At 46.0% G+C, this 13819-nt stretch overlaps 1 long non-coding RNA gene across 1 annotated transcript; it reads left to right on the forward strand.

Annotated features, from left to right (window-relative positions):
* Positions 1 to 9684: 9684 nt before the first annotated feature.
* Positions 9685 to 10250, forward strand: LOC126929377 (uncharacterized). The gene is made up of 2 exons (XR_007717161.1): positions 9685 to 9756; positions 10188 to 10250. It is a non-coding gene; the product is annotated as an uncharacterized LOC126929377 (long non-coding RNA).
* The last annotated feature ends 3569 nt before the right edge of the window (positions 10251 to 13819 follow it).

Raw genomic sequence — 13819 nt, forward strand, 5'->3', positions numbered from 1 at the left:
GTTGGAGGCTGGTCAGCTACACCTCAGTGAGCTCTCCCATATCTGCCTTCATTCAGTGAGTCATTTGATTAACAAGAATCAGTGGATTTGTTCCCATGCCTTCTTATGCCAGTTATATTTGTAATTTTAATTTCAAAATTCAACTGAATTACTATATAAACTAAAAAACTATGAGTGTGAAAGAAAGAGAAAAGTTGCTTCTATGAAAAATAAGTCAAATGCTTTGGAATGACTTGAAAAATATGAGTTCCTAAAAAATATGCTGAACAATTCAGTGAGGAAGAAACTACTGTAAAGATGAAAAAATACACAAACAATGAAGGATTCTGCATTCAGGTATCTTTGTAAATGCCCTTTAATTTTTACTTCATTTTAAAGGACTGGAAACTGTAAATGCTGGTGACTGTAAGAATGGGTGTGGTTTATGTAAAAGATTACTATGCAACTCCAAACAGCAAAAATAAAACACCTTGATGTGCTCACAAAGATTAGTTAAGTGGATGCACCAGTGGGTCATTAAATCGTCAGTTTTAACTGCTTCAGGTTAGAGGGATTTGACAGCACTGGAACTGCCACATGGGCATTAAGGAAGCCACATGTGAGTCCTGGGGCTTGGCTCTGCAGTGGGCTTCAAGCACTGGGATGAGCCGAGTGTGAACAAGTCAAGTGTAGTGGGAAAAACACAAGCTTGGCATATAGACAGATGGACTCACGCCCTCCCCTCCACTTGCTTGCTGTGTGACCTTGCATGCACCATGTCATTTCTCAGGGTCATGATTTCTTCTTTGGCAAAAGGAGGTGCTAATATCTATCTCACAGGCTATAGAGGCCTAGGGAGGGTAGGGGAAGCCCTAAGCCAAATTTTGGCCCAGAAGAGGGACTGCAAACAGCACTCACATCCCCCTTCTGCAGTGTGCTTCCGGTTCCACGCGTCCAGTGTGGACTGACTTTCTCATCTCCCAGGGATTTCCCAGCCTAGCGTCAATGAGTCTTGAATCTCAGCTGATGACACTCCTGCGCAAAATGGCTATGAAACTGGAAAGATGTCTATGAAAAATACAACCCCTCAAGCCAGAAAATGCACTTGACACATCTGTGTTCGTTGGGAAACCTGAAGTTCTGGCGAATCCAGAAAGCCATGGATGGCAGAACTGGTAAGAGGAAAAGGGAAGTCCTAGTAAGAGAGGCTAAGGCCCTGCCTCCTGGCTGTGTGTAGAATTAAAGAAGCATTGCCTCCTGGCTTAATCAGGGATGGCAATCTCATTAGCCATTGTCTGACCTCTAATGGGCAGGCGCTGTGGGTGGGCAGCGTGTCCAGGGTCATTGACAATGATGCATGTGGATTTATTGGAGAGATAACCATTTTCCTCCAGACCCAGTTGCAAACTTGGCTTCTATGTCTGCATTGTTCTCAACACATAAACAAGAAGAGACGGGCTGTGGCCCCTGCCAGGGCCCCTCCAGGAATCCTGAGAGAAAAGTCTCTACCAGCAGCAGATGTGGGCTTGTGATAGCTCCATTGTTGCCCGGGCAGAGGGGGGTTGCGGAGTAGAAGCCCACTCCGTGTGGCCAGGTTTCAGGGGTCCCAAGAGAGGCCACTGGCTCTCACCCCAATCCTCTCTGCCTGTTGAAATACAAATAGCCTGCCCTTGAGTGCTCACCTGTGCTACTCCATTACCCCCGACAGTTGCGAGAAGGAGGCTCCACGAGGTTCCCATTTTATGGATGAGCAAATGGAGGCTCAGGGAGGTTTAGAAACATCCCAGGATTGGTAAAGAGGTGAATCCAAGGCTGAACTCGTTCTGATGGGTTTCACGGCTGATATTTTAACAATAAAACCCTACTGTCTTCATAACAATAAGTCTAATAAATGGCATCTGTCTAGTCACGATTAGCATCTGGGTCCTTAATGTACACAAAATTACCAAGTCACCCAAAACGCTATCAAGATGGTAGAATAATTATTCCTATTCGACAGAGGGAAAAGGTGAGGCAGAAAGAGGTTGGGAAACTTGCTCTCACCTGATGTTCAGTAACATTTTCTCCCCTCCACAAAAATTGGGGGTGGTCTGTGGCCTTCTAGGGCGGACCTTTTTAAGCAATGAGAGGCAGTGGGGTCTCCTGGTGATGGTTATTGGCCCATGTGTCAGACAGACATGGACTGCAGCCACATGCTAGCCCAGCAACTCTCTTCACCTGCTGGAGCCTTGATTTCCTCTTTTGCAAAATGGGATGAGAGGGCGTGGGGGCCTTCAGGAAACTGCAGCTGAAGCTGGGGAACGGGACACTCTCATCCAATCTTCTGTCATTTCATTAGTTTGCTTATTAACTAAAGGAGGCTTTTTTTTCCTTTTAAGCTTTGAGAGTTGGAGGTCATAGATCAGAAATTTTAATTTGAGTGCACAGAATATAGGTTCCTTTAGTTAATTCGACCACTCCACTCAGCCATCACTGACATTGAAATCCCTTCTTTTTCATCTATGGCCGCACCTAAGCTCACCCTGTAGAGCTGCCAGAAAAAACACAGGGTGCCTGGTTAAATTCGAATTTCAAATAAAAAATAAATAATTTTTTAGTATCAGTATGTCCCATGAAATATTTGGAGGCATATGGATACTAAAAAAAAAAATGATTCATTGTCTATCTGAAATTTGATTTTAACTGAGTGTCCTGTGTTTTTGTTTGCTCACTCTGGCAACCGCACCACCTGGCCACAGGGGGAGGGGGAGGCCTCAGGGCACCCTAGCTGGGACTTGGCCCCATTAATGACTACGATTATGATTTGTTTATTGGCAACCACTCTGTGCCGGGCACCGTGCTGGGCTCTTGGCCTCCACCTTCTTGTCTTTCATCCTCACAACCATTTTGCCCATGTGGAAACAGAGGGAGCTGAGAGGGGAAGTGACTTGCCCAAAGACGTGGGTCGCTGAAGCCCAAGCCCGTGACGACTCAGCTTGATGCACCCCCAGCACAGAAATGTGCAGCCCCCATGTCCTGCCTGCCCCAAGTGGGGTCCTCGCCAGCCACTGCGCTGCTTCACCCTCCACCTGGCACTGATTAGATTCTCGAGATTTTCAGTCCAGTGCCTGAGCCAGCACATAAAATCTTTATTTTTCCCATCCAAATTAGTTCCTGGGGAGACCCTGTGCCCTCCCTGGCTTTTATATGCCTTGACTTGGCTCATGAAATGAGACGTCACCCGAACAACCCCCTCCTGTTCTCCAGCGAGATGGGAGGAGTCTCTCTGCTCTTGGCTGCATTCCCCTACCTGGATCACCATGAAATGCTATTTCCAGTAGACCAAGCGGCTTAACGGCTGTCATATGGCACATATCAGGCGGAATTGTCTGACTTGCTCCATCCCATCATGTTTCATGAACCATGATTAGCTGTGACACTCCAAGGCACACAGCGCAGCCTTGCCTGTGACTCCCCTTAAGAACAAATGGCTTCGCCTGACCCCAGAGGCTGGCTTTTATTTTGTTCCTTCTTTTTATGTAGTCGTGGGAGTGGGTGAGTCTGGCAGCTGCTGACCACCTCTGATCGTACTCCTAAGCCAGGCTCCATGGAACTGAAACTTCAGTCTCAAGCTAGATGATTCTCTATGACTTTGCCCCAGTTATCTGAAGACTGGTTCCAATTTGAAAAGATAAGTCATTATGGAGATAAAGCCAATTATGAGATAAAGCCGATGCCACCATCTCAAGACATTTGGGGATGAGTGGCTCTGGGTAATGGGCACTGAGGGCATCCTCATTCATTCCTTCTGTAAATATCCACTGAGCACCCTCTGTGCCTGGTGTGTTAGCACCAGGGACATATTGAGACAACTAAGACATGTTCACTGCCTTTAAGGGTTCCGTAACCCAGAAGGGGTCGGAAATGTAAATGAACAGCCAACATGATCAGGGCCATCATGCAAAGACCAGAAGACCTACAAGAGGTGTCTCCGGGCCCTGGCTGGCTCCCTCTTGGTTCTCTTTGGCTCTAGGCAATGGATCAGGATTGATCTGAGCTCCTCACAGCTGCTTGGCCCTCTTGTCAGTGACTTATTTCCCAGACTCTCTTGGGTCCAAATGGCATTGTAGCACCACAAACGAGGCTTGAGTTGAAGTAAGTGTTCAGTTTATAAGAAATATTTTGCTCTCCTGAAAAAGAAGGTCATATTCATTGGCTTCCCCCTTTTCCTTTCTTGTCTCAAAAGCATCAACATGATGCTTCAAGCTACAGCAATTCATCCTGAGGCCATAAGGCCACCAACCTGAGGACAGAAAGTGGAAGTGCTTGGAGTCTAGAGGGGAAGGCAGGGAGAACCTCTATCCCCGCCGGCATGGCCAAGCCATCCCCCAGCCACACATCATCCACCCCTCCCTGCTCATTCTGTGAGAACAATAAACTTCTATTTGTTTAAGCCACTGTTAGTTGGGTCTCTGATACCTGCAGCCCAGTGCATTCTAATCTAATACAAAATGTAGTACATTTTATCTGGAAGGTCCTGGAAAATCTAGGCAGAAGGGGTAATAAAAAAATGCACAAAGTCCCTTGTCCTCTAAGGTCTATAGTCAGGGGACGTGTAGCCTGGAACTGTCGTCACTCATTTGTGTCCTTCCATCCTGGCAGACAGACCTCCTTGCCTTTCTGGGAGCTGAACAGCTTTAGCCTCCAGGAACCCAGGGAGGTGAAATGAGACTTCTCACACCTGCTCAGGTTGCTGACACCTCTCTGGAGCCCCATTCTGTCCTTTCACCAAGTTAAGCTGTAAGAATGCAGCACCCGCAGACGGTGCCTCTCCAACCTGTGTGCTGTGCAGCACCCAAGCATCTTCTCAAAATGCAGATTCTGATCTAGTTGGTCCAGGCTGAGGCCTGAGAGTCTGAATTTCTGAAAGGTTCCCAGGTGGTGTTGATACTGCTGGCCTGGGGACCACACTTTGGGTAGCAAGGTTGTGGAGGGTGGCCAGCTGCTTGTAGGACTACCCAGCTGTGGTCAGTACCACCCTTCTACCCTTGGAAGCAAAGTCCAATCGAGTATTCTGTACTCCAGCCCACCTAGCTGAAATGCCCAGGTTCTGATTTTTTAAAATTATGCCCTTCTGCAGTCGGATGGGACTTCTCAATTGTGGCTTCAAAATCAACTCCCTGGGCTTTGCATAGACTCAGAGTGACCAAGTGTTCTGGTTTGCCTAGGGTGAAGGGCTGCTGGGGATGTGGGACTTTCGGTACCAAAACCCTGCAAACCGAGAAGAGTTGATCATCCTATATAGGCTGAAGGCTGTGCAATTAGAGGGAAGGCAAGATGACTCAGGAAGGCCTTGGAACCCAACAGTGTGAGCGCCCAGTGGTATCAGCCAGGGCTTAGGGAGCACCGGGCTCAGTGTGGGCATTAGTCACAGTGCTCCATGCCAGTGAAGTGCAGCAAGCGCACTCTTTGGGATTTTCTCTGTCATCCCAGACCTGAGTCTGGAGGCTTGGATTGTGGGGAACAGAAATAGCGAGCTCCCTGCCTCCCTGGCCTTGCTGTCGCCGTGTGGGACTGGAGAAGGCCACGCTGTCACAGCTCCTCATGAAGCAGTGAAGACTTGGGCTGGGACAGAATGAGGTCACGGGTCCTGGGCACCTCCTGGGTTTGCTGGGGCCTCCCCCGCCTTCCACCAGCCCTGGGCGGTTAATGACTCGCTCAGCTCCTTAACGAAAAAAATATGTGCTGGCTCCCAGCTGAATGCCCTTAATTTGTCTCATTTGTGCCTGAAGTACAGGGTGTGGGCAAACCGATGTTAAGCAAAAAGGCTATTACCATAATGCGATGGCCCTCTGGCAACGTCTCTTCTGAAACCCAGTCCTCTCCCTAACAAGACAGGCTGGCAAGGAGGGCATGCTAACTCCAAACAGTGGCTTGCCTCTGCCTGTGGACTGGTTTTATTTTGTGGCTCTTATAGTGGTTTTGTTTTTTGTTTTGTGATTTTCAGAAGTGGCTGACATTTAAAAATGGGAAGATTTCAAATAAAAATGTATATTTCTATCACTCTTCAAGAATCCAGCAGCACTGAGTCCACCGTCTGACACAGGAACAATTAGCTGGGGACAAGGACAGGCTGCCCTGGCAAGTGCAGTGGGGGTAGGGTGAGGTTGGAGCCCCCCAGGCAGCTTGGCCCCTGTGACTTGGCGCAGGTGCTTTTCCAAATAATTTCTTGTCTTGTTTTATTAAGTGAGACATACTAAGGATGCTATTCTTTCTGTTATCAGCCCATTATCAGTATTGGAGTCAGTTTCACAAGTAATTTCTGATTCACTTGCTTTCCGAAGAGAGGGCTTCCCACACATGCAGGACCTTGGACCAAAGCAGGACAAGAAGCATTTGAAGTCCTGGAGTAGAACTTCAGAATTAAAGTCTTACATCATTTTCATCATTGTAAAAAATGTGCATTCATTGTGAAAATGGATGTGAATTTTTCACAGCAATATTTGGAGGAACATAACGAGTAGCCGTTTAAGGAGTGACTATCCTATGTTTCTTCTGGGCATCCTAAGACGCTCTCCAGAAAAAGTGAGCCAGCAGCTCTGACGTCTTTCCCGACGCAGCTTTTCAACAGGAAATGCTCATTCAGGCATTTGTGGGAGTGATGTCTGCCCAAATAAGTGTTGCAAAGACACAGTTCTTGGAAGGTAAAACTGAAGCAAGTGAAGGATCAGGCTCATCTCATTACCTGATTTGTTATTTTTATTGTAGAAGCAAATTTAATGGCATGAAAAAGATGGTAATGTATAGATACATGAAAATTAGCAGGTTATAAAACAATACGCAGTGCACGTTATCATTACAAGTAGGTGTATATTTTAAATGTGTGTGTAAAAATAAACATGAAAAGCTGCATGTCAAAATACATTTAGCAGATTTCATTGGTGGATATTTGGATTATGTTTTCTTTTTATTCTCATTTTTTAAAGGGGCTTGACAGTCAATTCTGTTTCCCAGGTTAGGTTTCCTTCAAACTGTTCAACTGAAATTAGCAAATGCTAACCAAGGATCCAGGATGAGTCCTTAGTGCGTGCCAGAGATGGTCAGTAACAACAGCTATCATAATGGTAATAGTGTCACGATGATGGCATCACTAGTTAGGACTATGTGGGCTGTACGTAAGAGAAACTCAATGGTAGCTTAAGAAATTGAGCTTTAATCCTCCCACCTGCTTTATACGATGAAGTCCAGAGATGGGCAATCCAAATAGTAGCTTCACAGTGCTACTGAAACCCAGCCGCCTTCTTTCTCTCCTCTTACCCATCCTTCTAGTGTGCTTTTCATCCTGAGAGCAAAATGGCTGCTTTGTCTCCAGACATCACATCCAGAGTCCAAGAAGAAAGAAGGGAGGATAGGAAAGAAAGGAAATTTTAAAATCTTTTTTTTTTTTTCCTGTTAAGGAGAGAAACCTGCCAAAGGATTGTGACCATGGTCACATGGTCATTTCTAGTTTCAAGGAGGTCTAGGAAGGTGAACGTTGTTAAACAGGCACATCTAATAATGTGCCTATTGTGAAATGCAATTTACTGCCTGAGTAAAATTGAGATTCTGTTAGTGAAGAATAAAACGAAAGTGGATATTGGTTGAGGACCTTGCAGTGTTCACCCCAAATAACAATAGTGGTCATAATATCATTTCCTATGAGTTTTACTGCATGCTGAGAACTGTGTTGAATGCATTAATGTTTTGTGTCAAACATTAATAACTATTATTATTATGATTTCAGATCACAGTAAAAGAAACAGAGGCTCAGAGAGGTGGAGCCAATTGCCTGAAGCCACACAGAATATCAGCTGGAGTCAGGATTCTAACACCATCCCATGTGAGTTTAGACATGTGCACATAATCCCCAGGACATACCAAGAGAAACAGGCATTCAACATATCAAGGGATAGCCGTTTCTCCCAGAGCCCAGACTTATGGGCTGTGGCTCTTGTGTCCCTTAAGACCAGTGCTGCTTGAACTGTAATGTGCATTGAATCACTTGAGGATCCTATTAAAATGCAGGTTCTGGGCCGGGCACAGTGGCTCATGCCTGTAATCCCAGCACTTTGGGAGGCCGAGGTGGGTGGATCACGAGGTCAGATCGAGACCATCCTGGCGAACACGGTGAAACCCCATCTCTACTAAAAATACAAAAAAATTAGCCAGGCGTGGTGGCGGGCGCCTGTAGTCCCAGCTTCTAGGGAGGCTGAGGCAGGAGAATGGCGTGAACCCAGGAGGTGGCGGAGCTTGCAGTGAGCGGAGATCGCGCCACTGTACTCCAGCCTGGGCGACAGAGCGAGACTCCGTCTCAAAAAAAAAAAAAGAAAAAAAAAATGCAGGTTATGGTTCCTGGCTGGGCCTGAGATTTTGCATTCCTAACAAACTCCCAGGCAATGCCCATGCTTGTAGTCTGTGGACAGTACTTTGAATACCTGAAGCCACCTCCCAGACATGTCCCACCTCCCTGGAGCTGGCCTCCTGGTTTCAGACATGTGGGCGATCGGGGTTGAGAACATACAGTGCACGGAAGGAATGCGCACAAATGCAGGGCTCCAGGGAAGAAAAGCCACAGCACAGGACCCAGTAGGAAAACTGCCACGAGGGGGGACCAAGCCGAGGAGAGCTTTGCTCCTGCTGCTTTCCTCAAGGAAGAGCCTGCTTCCTGCAGTAAGTGAAGTCTAGGGTGCAAGGACACCTAATGATGTGCCTCAGACCCAGAGGATCCATTAAGAATCTGATGCTCCTAGAAAACTGGCTCCATCGTCAGTGTCTCAGGAACCGCTGGGTTGTGACTTTTTTTCTTTGGTGCTAGGATGACAATGGTGATGATAATAATGGTGATGATGACAAAGATGACTATGAAGAAGTAGGAAGAGATTTGGAAGAGGGAGAAGAGGAAGGAGAGGAGGAAGAAGAAGGTCATCAGAGTTTGTTGAACACTTACTACATGCCTGATCTCAGTTAACCCTTAAACTCACCTGGTGAGGGTTGTACTACATTTATTCCCATTTTACAGATGAGGAAACCAAGCCTCAAGGAAGCTGAGTCTCCTGTCCAAGCCCATGCAGTTGGCAAGTTGCAGATCCGGAGCAGAGTACAAAACTCCCTTATCTGTGTCTCCAAGAGACACCGTGACCTATTATGGCTTCCCTCTGCTGGTTCAGGCGTAGTCTCAGAATTTTTCCTGCCCCATTGCCCTTGCCACCCCATTAACCCCACTTGCTGCAGGTAGCCGATGCTATCTCCTGCCAGCCTGGAGCCAGGCTAAGAGGAAGAGAAAGGAGGAAATGCCTGCAGAAACATCCTATGGAAAGAACACTTTGGGTTCAGAAAAAAGAAAAGCCCGTGTCTCACTTGCGGCCCCACCCTTCGCTAGGTACAGCCAGTTCTGCTCCGAGGCTTGTCTTGAAAACCCAAATTTGTTCTAGTGTGATTGACGTGTTAGTGGATAATTTGAGTGTGATGTGAATTTGGTTTTTACCTATATGTGATTTTGTCCTCAGGAAATGCTAGGCCGTTGCAGAAAACTACATCCTGCTTGGTCAAGCCCTGCAGGACACACACACAAGCATGTGCACACACACGTGGCCCTCCAATGCCACCTCAGCTGTGGGTTAGGAGCCACACCTATCTGCACCTGGTGTTACAACCGTCTGCTCCATTTCGGGTAACCTCCCTTCCTCCACCACACAATCACTTAGAAACTGTCACTCTTCTTGGGCCCAGGTGCACAGGGGAATTCAGATCTTTCCCAAGGTAAGTGCCATGTTTACTTTAGTGTTCATGCATTTCCCACACATTTAATGTGTGTAAAATGGTGCTATCATTTTATTCGGCTTCTATCTTTGTTTTTAATGTTACCAGTAATGTTTTGAGTGTTGTGCTCCTGACCCCATTTTTGCCATAAGCCCTGCATGGTATGGAGATTTTTAGGAACCATATGTTACCTGACAGATCTGACCATATATGAGTTGGGCTCGTCACCTGGCCTTCTGGGAGTCTCAGGTTCCCTATTTGTAAAATGGACATAGTAAACCCATCTCCATCTCACAGAGGATAGTAAAAAGAGGCCTGGCCTTGGAGTCTGGGGGCTGGGCCCAGTCAGGCTCTAAGACCCACTGGGCCACCTTGGGGACTTGGGTTCCTGAGATCCAATCTCTGAGCATCAGTTTCACTGTCTGTTGCAGGAGCACCACTTCCCCCACGTTGTCCACCTCGTCCACCTCACAGAACAGCCGGGTGGCTTAGAGGTGAGCTCTCAAATGTCAACAGGCTTTGCAAATTCCAGTGGTCAGCATGATGTGAGTAGTTCAGTCTTTCCACAGGGATCTCGGAGTCCCAGGGTCACAGCAGACCAGAACTTGACCTGGAGGCTGCTGTCCCCCAAACTGTTGTATGGACCCTGCAATAGCTGGGGAGTCCTCATCCCAACAGCCCTGCAGTCTCCCACCAAGGGCGTCTGCTGACCCTCCTGGTGGCCCTGTGAGGAAGCCAGGAGTCACTAATGCTGCTCTATCGAAGGGGACAGATGGATCACAGCTGATAAGTGACTTGCCCAGAGTTTTGCGGCTTGGAACTCACAGGACAGAAGCCGGTAATCAGCTGGGGAAGCACCCAGCTCTCTGCCCCTCGTAAGCCAATCTCTGCAGCAAGGTCCGGCTTCCCTCGGGACGCCCCATCAGCGTAACGTGAACTCATTTTGAATGTAAAGACAATGTCAAAGCCCTACAGCTACTTATAACAGAGCACGTGTTTACTAGCTCACTCTCCAGGGGGGAATATTGCTATTGTGAATATACAACTACTCATAACCACCCTCTTAAAAGTCTCCTCTACTCCAAAATATTTACTAATGTATTGAAGTATTTCTTTTCTTGTAGTGAAAGGAAATCAAGATAATTCTAAAATTGTAGAAGAAAACAAACAAACAAAAAAACTATAAAGGAGAAAGCAGAAGTTTCACATATTCTGACCATTATTAATCTCAAAATATTTTCTTCCAGGTCCTTGTCTATGACAGCCTGTGCTGAGTGCCACTGCGCTGTGTGTATGCAGTCTGCACTCAGTGTCAGGCACAAACACGCCGTTTCCGTTTTATTAAAAAAATACTCTGCATACATCAAAGTATGCTTGCATTAAAAGTATGCAAACATCAGTTTTAATAACTGTATAAATAGTCCATCATAAGGACATTCCATAATTTATTTAATCACTTTGGTAGTGTTGGACATTTAATTTTTTAAAAAGTCAAATAATGCCATGATTAATGCCTGTTTATATGAACCTGTTTTCATTTCCTGATTATTGTCTTGGGCCAGATTCCCAAAAGTGGAATTACTGATTAAAGTGGATGAGTGTTTTTAACACATTTCTTCACACACACACACACACACACACACACACACACACACACACACCCATCAACAAATAGTTTTTCCTGAAGGAGTTTCCAGCAGTGTATAAGAAAACCTATTTCACCACACCATCCCCAGCAATGAGAATTACTATTTTCAAAAATCTTTGTTACATTAACTTTTTGGATGACATCTCATTTTCTCGATTGCATTTGATTAACTCAAAATGTATTTCTACAGGGCAGGGAACATCACACACTGGGGCCTGTCGTGCGGGGGGGGGGGGAGGGGGGAGGGATAGCATTAGGAGAAATAGCTAATGTAAATGACAAGTTAATGGGTGCAGCAAACCAACATGGCACATGTATACCTATGTAACAAACCTGCATGTTGTGCACATGTACCCTAGAACTTAAAGTAGAATAAATAAATAAATAAATAAATAAATAAATAAATAAAATAATAAATAAAGAAAGAAATGTATTTCTAAACAGGTTTTTCCCTAACAATATGTTAAAGCCTCAAAGTGAATATCAGAACTGGATTTTAAGGCTTGTCCCTTGTGAGTGAGGACATAAGCTCTGCTGAGCCACTGAGCAGTCCAGCAGCCTTGGCAGTTAGGTCAGCTGGTCACTGGCCCCCGGGGAAGGGAGATTCCCTTCCCGCTTTGCAGCAATCTGAGTTCTAAGACTGCACTGGCATTGGAGGAGCTGTTCAAGAAACACCAATCTGGGTTTTTAGGCCAGATGATTTGAGGCTGCTGTGACCTGGATGGTCCCAGCTGCTGGTTCTGGAGTGCACTTTGCCAGAGGAGTAGTTCAGGTTTCACAGGGTGTGACGGGTCCATCGTGTGGGCCAAGAAACATCTGCGGCCACATAAAGGATTGAAAATATTATAAGAACAGGTCATAGTCCTAGCATGTCTTTTCAAGGGTTACACTAAATGACAGAGTTAGGGCTGAAAAATGAGGGTCGACTGGCTGAGTCTCCTGGCCCTGGATAACTTTTTTCCTTTTTAGTTATGGGACCTCGCTTTGTTGCCCAGGCTGGAGTGCAGTGGCCATTCACAGGTGCAGTCATAGCATGCTACAGTTCCAAACTCCTGGGCTCAAACGATCCCCCGCCATGGCCTCTTGAGTAGTTGGGACTACAGGCACATGCTGCAGTGCTCAGGTGGCTTTTGTGACCCCATTTGACACTAGCGTGGCTTTCGCTCGTCAGTCAGCTGACGCTCCAGGCATGCTTTTTCTTCCCAGGACTGCACCCATCTCCTGCCTCAACTCAGGAGCAGTCTTGGCATTTATCAATCAGCAGACAGCCGAGCCAGCACCTGGAAGATATCTCCCCAATGCTGTAAGTTCGAGGTATTCCCTTTTAAAACGGTTAGATTCCGGGCAAGGGGGATAAAAGATATCAAACAATTAAAGCAGTTGCCTCTTGGGGACAAGTTTGGGGTTTGTAAAATGGTAAGCGTGTGCCACCGGGAGGCAACGGAGCTATCGAAAAGACTGTGGCATTTGGAGTGAGGAGACCTGGGTTCAAGCCCAGCCAGGTAATCTCAAGTAAGTCACAAGGGCACTGACCTTCAGTGTCCTCACCAGTGGGTGATGATTAAAATGCAGCAGTGTGGTACAAGCCACCTGTGCTCAGCAAAGCAGCATCCGGACATGAGGAATCCCAGGACCATTGCCATGGTGATTACCACACTGATAGTGGGGTACTGTGGTCCACCTTCCTTCCTTTGTTGTTTGTTTTTTTTCAATTGAGACAGAGTCTCACTCTGTCAGGCTGGAGTGCAGTAGTGCAATCTTGGCTCACTGCAAACTTCGCCTTCTGGGGTCAAGGGATTCTCCTGCCTCAGCCTCTCTAGTAGCTGGGATTAAAGGCACCCGCCACCACACCTGACAAATTTTTGTATTTTTAGTAGAGACATCTTTCTCCATGTTGGCCAGGCTGGTCTCCAACTCCTGGCCTCAAGTGATCCGTCCACCTCGGCCTCCCAAAGTGCTGGGATTACAGGCATGAGCCACCATGCCTGGCCAGCCTTACTTCCTTTGGTTTTGGTACAACCAACCTTGTTTGTAAAGTTGTATAAATGTATATAAAAATAGGTATATTTTGTACATGTGCACACACTATATGCATATATTGATATCATATATTGATATATGTAAACATACATGTGTGTATCTCTGTATATAAGATATATTAATATATATGTGCATATATATTGATAATGAAATACATATATGTCAAAAAATACATTTGTTTCCCATGTTTTGTTTCTAGTTCTAATTGTAAGTCACAGGCAGATCTCTTTCTATAATGAAAAAACACTTCTTTTTTTTTTTTTGTAAAACTGTTATTTAATTCTCTGTGACTTCCCCCATCAAAATACTATTTGAAGAAAAACCTAAACGTGAACTAAAAAATCTGATAGAGTTATCATTCCTTTCACAAGTCTG

Source organism: Macaca thibetana, chromosome 10 (genome assembly GCF_024542745.1).
Source record: "Macaca thibetana thibetana isolate TM-01 chromosome 10, ASM2454274v1, whole genome shotgun sequence".
Lineage (NCBI taxonomy): Eukaryota > Metazoa > Chordata > Mammalia > Primates > Cercopithecidae > Macaca > Macaca thibetana.